The sequence below is a fragment of the Verticillium dahliae genome, genomic scaffold, assembly GCF_000150675.1.
Source record: "Verticillium dahliae VdLs.17 supercont1.21 genomic scaffold, whole genome shotgun sequence".
Taxonomy (NCBI): domain Eukaryota; kingdom Fungi; phylum Ascomycota; class Sordariomycetes; order Glomerellales; family Plectosphaerellaceae; genus Verticillium; species Verticillium dahliae.
Genome location: NW_009276924.1, coordinates 504,356 through 512,814, shown reverse-complemented (window position 1 = coordinate 512,814; position 8,459 = coordinate 504,356).

Here is an 8,459-nt window from a genome sequence, read left to right as displayed (position 1 = left end):
GAACCCATGGGGGTGTCTATCCGTTGATCCCACCAGGCTTCGGCCCTTCACTCTGTACAGTGCACAACTGCCGACATCTTTTCGGCTCAATTATTTGCCAAATGCCCATGATCACCTGTATCAACCTTTAAGCAAAATATCTCATCCGATACGTGCTTGATCTTGCAGTGGCTGGGCTGGGCTGGGCTGGTCCCGACAGGGAAGGCCATGGCCGGAATCCGAGATCAGCGACGCCAGTTCAGAAGGTACTGGTCATCAAGCTTCCTTTTCATGTGCCACCCTGTGCCGCTTCGACACACAGTCGAATAGACCGAGGTTGAATCCTGCCGCCATGAGCAGAAGTCTTGTGTCCTTCGTGATAGGAACAGGCCGGAAATCAGCTTCGGATATTTTTACACTCGAATCAGCGGCGGCCATCAACGACCCGTTTCTTTGGCTTTCGGCTTTCCACTCTCCACTTGCGCGTGATGAGAGGCGCTCCTCCAGGGTAGAAAAGAACCTGCCAGCATGGCCTTCCCGGCTTCTGATCCGAGGGTCCAGCGTCAGTACCATTGTGGTCATTGTTGAAATAGTTTCTCTTCGCGATCGCGTCACATATAACATTTGACGATCCAAGAACGGTCGTTCGTTCCCACAGATGTTGTCAGTGCGGCAGCCAATGCAAGGCCCATCAGCCTGAACTGCGGATAAGCATGCAGTGAAGCTGCATTGGTGTCATGTACGCAGCATGCTGGTCAATGTGGGCTGCCGAGTATCGCGTGTCGACGCGTGTCGATGCATGTCGGACAGTCCCTCACCTCAGTCTGATCAGCTACGCAATGACACGATGGGCACGGAACAAGTGGTCACGTACAACGACTGCGCGTTCTTCACGCATTTCGTTTTGTAATCTGAATGAAAATCGTGTAAGTTAAGAAAGCGCATACGGCAGGATCGACGAAAGCCACAAGACTTGCCGTGCGCCAAAATCTCATCATCGCCTACTCGCTGTCGTGACGCCAGAAGTATATCGGCAATCTCATCTCGCATCTCACCAGATGCGACCCGGTTGACGACTCTTTGGGTTTTAAGGGGGAATGTTCGGTTGATCTCCCTGGATGCAGCGATTCAGCGATTCATCCACATTTATCAACCAGGATTACACAACTGGTTGACGTTGACGCATACACAAGGCGGCGGTGCCCTTGCGACTCTCTACTCCTCGACATATTGGAACTGAAGCCTCCCAACTATTTTAGGTACAAGCTTTCCAACATACTTTCGCCTCCATCACCGGCAGTGCCCGGAAGAGCCAACAATTCCACCTACAGCTTCTCCAGTGCTTCTTCGCAGGACGCACATGTAGTTCCCAAACGCGATCTACCACATTGTCGGCAGCCGGCAGGTAGAATGCGCGTATATCGATGCACGGTACTGCACCTACATGCTGAGCACCTACCTGTGCGGAGAAACGCCTGACCAGGACGCTATTATATGTACATACTTGATTGAGCGGCGGGTTGAGGGCTGTCAAAGGGAAGGGAGTGTAAAATGGAGAGCAAGCAAGCGGAGCATCATTTCACGCCACCGTCGTCTACCCGACGGGCCAACCACTTGAAGAACATGGCAAGACACACATGATGGCACTGTTGAGAATGTCCCGGGTTACTTGGCCCGAGCAGCTGCGCTGTTCAGAAACTCTCCCAGATGCTCGTCCTTTGTGAGTGGATGGACACATGAGCCGTTTATGTGGAACTGACGCAGGGAGGATGGGAGCGCGCGTCTGGCGGAGGCAAGCATTGGCATCCCGAAACGAATGCTTGCTTTCTCTTGCCGCAACAAGGGCAACTGCGGCGGCAGGGAGGAAAAGGTTGAGCTTGTCCGCCAAGCTACAAGGGCCGCCAGAGGACGGGCAAATACTTACGACGAGGTTGGCCGACAAGGGCGAGGAGGCTGGATGAGACCCCTGTAGGATGACATCTGCGGGACTGAGGTCGAGCCAGGTAGTTTACCTGAAGTATAGTCCGGCCTCACGAGAGCTTGGCCGACTTCACAAAGACTTTGTTGGTACCTGAAGTGTAAAGTACAAATTCGAGCGATACCGAGCAGCCCCATCTGCTCACTATCGACTGTCAATCTGTGACATGCCTGTCCTGCTCTAGAGGATGGTATGTGTCTATCTGAAGGCTTCGAAGAGGCTTCGAGAAGAAATCGATGCAGCAAGATGCTAGGGCAGGCCAAGCTATCTAGCAATTGATCGCTGATGGAGACCATATGCTGCATGCAGTCAGTCAGAACAATGTGTACATGTACATGGTAGCGTCAGTCCGGCTGCCTACAATAAGGAGCAAACGGACCCTGCATGCGCTTAAATCTCTTGTCCTGCCCTTGAAGGCTGGGTGCTGCTTCGTTTTGGTCACATTGACGCCGCGGCTCGCTGGCGGCGAGATCCTGAAGGCGCAAGTGTTTACAACACTACCTGGGTTCAGGGGAGCTGGTAACAAGGGCGGATGGCAAGGCAGGCTCGAGCACTTGCATCGCTATGGGCGGCCCCATCGATGATGGACCTACCCACTTCCTGCAAGGCGGCTAGGCAGGTGTAACTTAGAGCCAATGAGAATGCACTGTGATGAAGGTCAACGGGGTGTCAAAGATCTTGTACATGGTACAGTCCTGTGTACAGTACGTGAAGGGGGGAGGGGGGAGGGGGGTGTTGTTGAGACCGAAGTAGCAAGAAGTAACGGCGCATGGTTCCTCGTTCTCTAGCTTGGAGGGTCGGTTTGCCCTGCAACCCTGACTGACCTTCTCCTTCCCGTCAACGACGAACCGTGTGCGTGTTTGGGTGCCTGAGGCAGCATCATGACCATTTCACCCCCCTTCTCCCTTTCCTCCCCCTAGACCCTTTGATTCATCCAGTTCCAAGCACCGTGCGTATGATCCTCACCCGCCACCCAGTCCATGTGTGTCTCTCTCCTAGGTAGCCCAACCACACAAGTTTCGTCCCCCCCCCCCCGTCCACACTCGTTACCATACTGGCGCCAGTGCTGGGCGCAGCCTATGCTTCTTTAGTTACATTAGCCTTCCCGTCTTCTCCATCTCGCCGCTTTCTGCAAGGAACATCCGATGGTATTCTCCCCGGCACTGCGATGGCGTTGCTGCCCGCGGCCTCCTCTGTCCTCCTCCCCGCCTCCCCGTTCGTCTGCCCTAGACTGGTCGAACAAGCGCCCCCCCGGGGGGGGGGGGGGGGGGGGGGGGGGGGGGCTATCCAAGCAAATCAATCGAGGGACGGACGCGATCCGAGTTTGACTGAATCAAACACCGCATCAGCATCCTGGCCATCATGACTTGATACTGGTATGAGCAACGTACGTAGCCAAGTGTCTGCATCGAGGCTTGAGGCTTGAGGCTTGCCGGATGACTGTCTGCCAGCAGAAAATCGACTCTTCACCTTCCAATGGATTGCGTGCGTAGCGGTATACGCATTCGCTACATCCAGGCCAGATTGCCTGATACGGTTGCAACGCGAGCCTTGACGCCAGCCGAACAACCAATCCTTCGTACCAGTTCCAGCGGCGTCGAAAGATTAGGCACGTACTCCAGTAATGACCATTGCCCACCGCACACCCCCCCTTCTGGATTCAAGAGGAGGTCGCATTTTGGGTCGCTGTCGTGGACTTGTCCATTTCGCTGGCTTATCAACACCACGTCCTCGCCGACATTGGCCAGACGGATGAGATTGGGCCAGAGGCACAGCCAAGCGAATCACAGCTATCCACGTTTCGGACGGCCACACCATTGACATCCACACGCGCACACCCACACATCTGTCAACCACCCACACGGTGGGTGGTCTGGTGGTGTCTTGTCTTGCCTGGGTGTCTGGTTTGGTCTGGTCTGGCTTGGTCTCGCCTTTCCGTCCCTCCAAGGCGGGAAAAATGCTCGTTGTGTGGGCCGACAGACCGACTCTCTGACAAGCTGGCATCATTAGACTGGCTGGCTGTTGAATCAGACACTCCAGTGTTGACCGCACTTTATCCGAACGTATTAATTGGCTTGTGGTTCGACTGATGGAAGGCTCAACACATCCGGAACTAGCCCAGCATATGAATCGCGTGCAATGAGGCGGTCGGCGGAAAAGGACGGAAACATGGCCAAATTGCCTCCTCATCCACCGTGTCCCCGTCTCATCGCCATCGCTGATGTCCACCTACGAATACAGACCCAGCTCTAGTGTGTTGAGCTGCTCTCAACATCTAGGTTCTGATGTAATGGACGGCCCCCAAGGGAGGGTCAATTGTTCATGTTGGCACGACGGCTCGGGAGCAGCCGTCTGAAGAAATTCGCTTGCCATTCCATGCGGATGGAATGCACACTTGTGGCCCTCTGTACTCTGACTTGGGGTTCATCTTCGGTAAAAAATCGCATAACGCATGTAGGTGCACCCACAGCATGTGCCCCATCAATCCAACATCGACATTTTTCAACCCCGGATTTTGTCGTCTGCCATGTCTTACGGGTGGCATGCGCCTCTGACTGACCCCCCTACACCCACTCGGGCGGCTGTTGGGTCAAAAGACACGCCGGCTTGATGAGATCCTGCCGCAGGCGAAAACGTCACATTGTCTCTGATAGCTTGACACGCATGTATGCACAAGTCTATCCTCCTCAAATCGGCCGCGCAACTGAAGCAGCAAGATGCAAGCTTGTCTCTCACTGCGATCCGGGCACAATGCCGCTTGACTCTTGAGGGCCATCAACCCAGGGGGTTGAGCTGCTCAGCATGAGGCTGGTGAAAACTCGTCACTAATTCAGTCTAGCGCATTTCACACCGCTACTCTCCCAGCCTTCCTAGCACAACACCCCTCCCCCTTGTCGGTTGTGCCGAGTGTGATGGGAAAACAGAACCTCCTCCCCTGTCGCTCAAGCCGAATTGATGATGACTTTGTGTTCTCCGCCGGTCAATTCGGACCTAACCCCAATCAGGTAGGGCTTGCTGACCTGAACCCATGGCTCGCCTACAGGGCTACCTTGCTCGTCTTGTCGCTAAGCGTTTGGTTTGTCCCTCGCGCGGCTTTCACGTGTGGAGGCCAGGCGAGGGAGGCACAAACGATGGCTGGAAGGAACCACAAGCCAGGCGTGGAAGAGGTTGGGATGGGGTTTCTTCGTCAAGTGGAAATCGCGCAACCAGCTCCAGGGCTTGCACAAGCGCAGCCTGGGTGAGCCCGCTTGTCGCACGCCCCAGTTTCGCGACTGAGAGGGTCAGGCAATCGACGAAGTGGGCGCAAAGAGACGCTGCTTGGACAGCTCCGTCCAGCCTCCCTTGTGTCGCTGGCAATTCACAGGATCAATACATTCACAGTCTTTTCTGTACTATGCTGTGGGTTATTGTCGCAGAACCCATGGCGGACGCCAGATGCACACTCCTCTTCCTGGGAAGATGACGGACAGTCAGCGCAGATGGCGATCAAACTCCCGAAAGCGACAGCTAGGTACTATCTGAAGAGGATGCGCAAGATGACATGCTCATCGCAGGTCGCACGAAAAGCCGTCCCGCATCATCATCGGGGCTCCTTCAAGTTGTCCCGGAGCCCCTCTCGCGTAACCCAGTCTCCCGTGGTCTGCATGTGTCGGGAAGGCTGCAGGCAAGGCCTTTTTCGCCTTCGGTGGGGAATCAGTTTGCACACTACCCCGCGGCGGCAATGATCTCAACACAACGTCGTCCATTCCATACATCGGTCCAAGGTGTGGCTTGTGTTGTTGAGCTGAGCAGGAGGGAATTGATGGGCCATGGATGTGGCTGAATCCAATTCTGCAGAGAGAACGCGACAAGAGATCGAGGGCTCACGGAGCGGCGACCGCCGTCGCCGCCTCCGCCACGATCTGAGTTCTTCCGCCAACAACCTTAGCCCGCGATATCTAGCAGAAAACCCGCTCCTCCTCTTTTGACATCCCTGTGTCCCCCCTCGCTCGCTCCCTCGCCCCGATGAAGCAACTGGCTGTGATTGCGGAAGGCGGGCAGAGACGGGAAGAACATGCACAGAAGCGGACACGGCACGACAAGCTCGCTTTTCTCGGTCTGGCCGGTCCTAGCCCTAGACCGACGGGGGACATGGGAGGAAGGGCAAGGGAGATTTCTCTCGTCAGAGTCTGCATCGTCGTCGAGTTTAACAATGTCGAGCCCTTACTTGTTCAGATGAGCCTCTTTTGCGGCGACGCACGTATGCCTCGCATACGAGCACATATGCGGGCGCTGCAGCGTCCTGGGCTGGATGTACAAGGTGCGACGTAGGAGCCTTGGGGACGATGGCCCGTGAGGAAAGATGGATGTTCAATGCTGGCCCGTCCAAGGAAGATCGGCGCGTCTGTGTGTATGTGTGTGTGTGTGTACGTAGGCTGACTGGCGCATGTGCAACGTACGATGTGGGCAATGCCGCGGGGATGCGAAGAGGAGGAGGGGAGGGGCGAGGTTGACCCATGCGCTAGGGGGAGGGCCTGGAAGGCTGGAGACTCGAGATCCATGGCGAATCTTACAGCGGTCCCTCAGCGCATCCCTCCACCTTTGCTTGGCACAACAAAGGCCATCGGGCGAGCTGCCAGCCTTCTTGTCAGATGCGTCCTCGAGCCGATTAAACTAGCGCCCTGAAAGGGCGCCTGGGGCGGGATGACGAAGTCCTGTCGGATGAGATGGACAACGGGGGGGGGGGGTGGGAGGGGATGATCGGGGGACGGAACCGGGACCGACAGACAACCCCTCTTCTCGGCGCTGCTTCGTGTCGCGCCGTTGGCGATGCGTCTACGAAAAGGTTGCACACCCCTCCCTGGGCGCGGACAGGCAGGTCGATATGGGGAAGGCACGTCGTCAAGAGGTCAGCCACGTTGTGCACATGTGGTACACAAAAAACAAAGAGAGCGCGAGGGGGAGGGGCCGACAGCTCAGGAAAGAACTCGCATGCATCGCATGATGGAGCTGTATGGATAAAGACGGAGAGACAGAGAGAGAGCGAGAGAGAAAGGGCTGCGGTCATGCCGGTAGAGTGGCAGCCGTCACAGCGGTTCTCCCTCGGGACTCGCGTTCCAGTTCAAACGTGGCTACAAGGACGCAGCCAACAATGGGCATTGTAATGCAGTGGCATGCTGTCGAATCTCATCTGGAGCGTACATGGTGCGTTATGCAGGGAATATGACTGCTGCTCTCGGAGGGGAGGGGACCTACTTACTTAGGTACTGTATTCTCATGCTGTATTCACTGGCTGGGGGGGTGCGGAGCTGATGCTGTACATGTAGCACTGAGGGAGTAGCATGGGGAAGAAGACGGTGCGCAGCCAAATGACGCCGCCGGGAGCCGTGCCCGCGATTGTGCTGTGCTGCGGGGGGGAGGGATGCGGGAGCGAAATGTTGGCGTGGCATCACAGCCCATGGGCATCTCGTGCATGAACACCTGGGACAGCGTGGTATAGACGGCCCTGAGCCACACTTGTGCTCTTTTTACATACACACACATGTATGAATGAGCATGGGCAGCATAGCATGGCAGGGGCAGGTGTTTTGACAGACATGAGTGAAGCAGAGAAGACGATGCCTGAAGCGATGTTGAAGGACGACAGCAACAGGGTGAGAGGTAGGGACAGGCAAAGAGAATGGAGCGATCGCGCCATGTGTGTGTTGGGTGTGCAGGTGACAAGCAGAGAGGGAGAGAAGGGCAACGGATGCGCTGTTCGTCCAAATAGAAGCAAGGGGTCCGGTTCGATCCAGGTGGCGGTAACTCGTTGGCGGCGGCGGCGGCCTGCATTGCATTGCATGGCCTTGCATTGCATTGCAGCACATTGCATCGCATCGCATCGCCAGCACCGCCTACTCACCACCTCCAGCGCCATACATAGTACATGTACACATGTACAGTCGAGGGCTTCGGCGTGGCAGCGGTGCCGCGGCTCCTGGGTGGGCGGGTGCTGTCCCCGCCTGCAAATCGAGATTGGCTTGGGTGGGTAGGCGCTGACCATGCACACAGCGCATTTACTTGTACATGGTATGTGTGCAGACGCTCTGGCGATGCGGCCCCAAGGTGCTGTAGCCCGACCTGTTGGACATCCGTAGGAGCATGTCGCCGTGCGTTGTTGATGCCCCTCGAGGCTGACACCACATGGGTTGTATCACGTGATGTGGTGTTGATTGACTGGACGATGCGCTGAGGTGAAGGCATGTCAGCTGACTTCGCGCTACAGACGTGTTCGACCGGCCCATCACCTTGCTCGTGAGCTGTCTCTGATTTCCTGAGCCACAGGACGCGCCACAGACGCACAGCGCGTTCAGACATGCTTTGTCAATGCCAACGACAATTCCCAAGCCCATGATAGCCCATGCTGATGCGAAAAAGTCCCTCCCTTTTATCTTTTACTGTCAGTCTTCTCTGCCGACACGGCTGGCAAGGAACGAATAATGAAAGAAAGAGAGAAAACAAGAAAGAATCAGAAATCAGCACC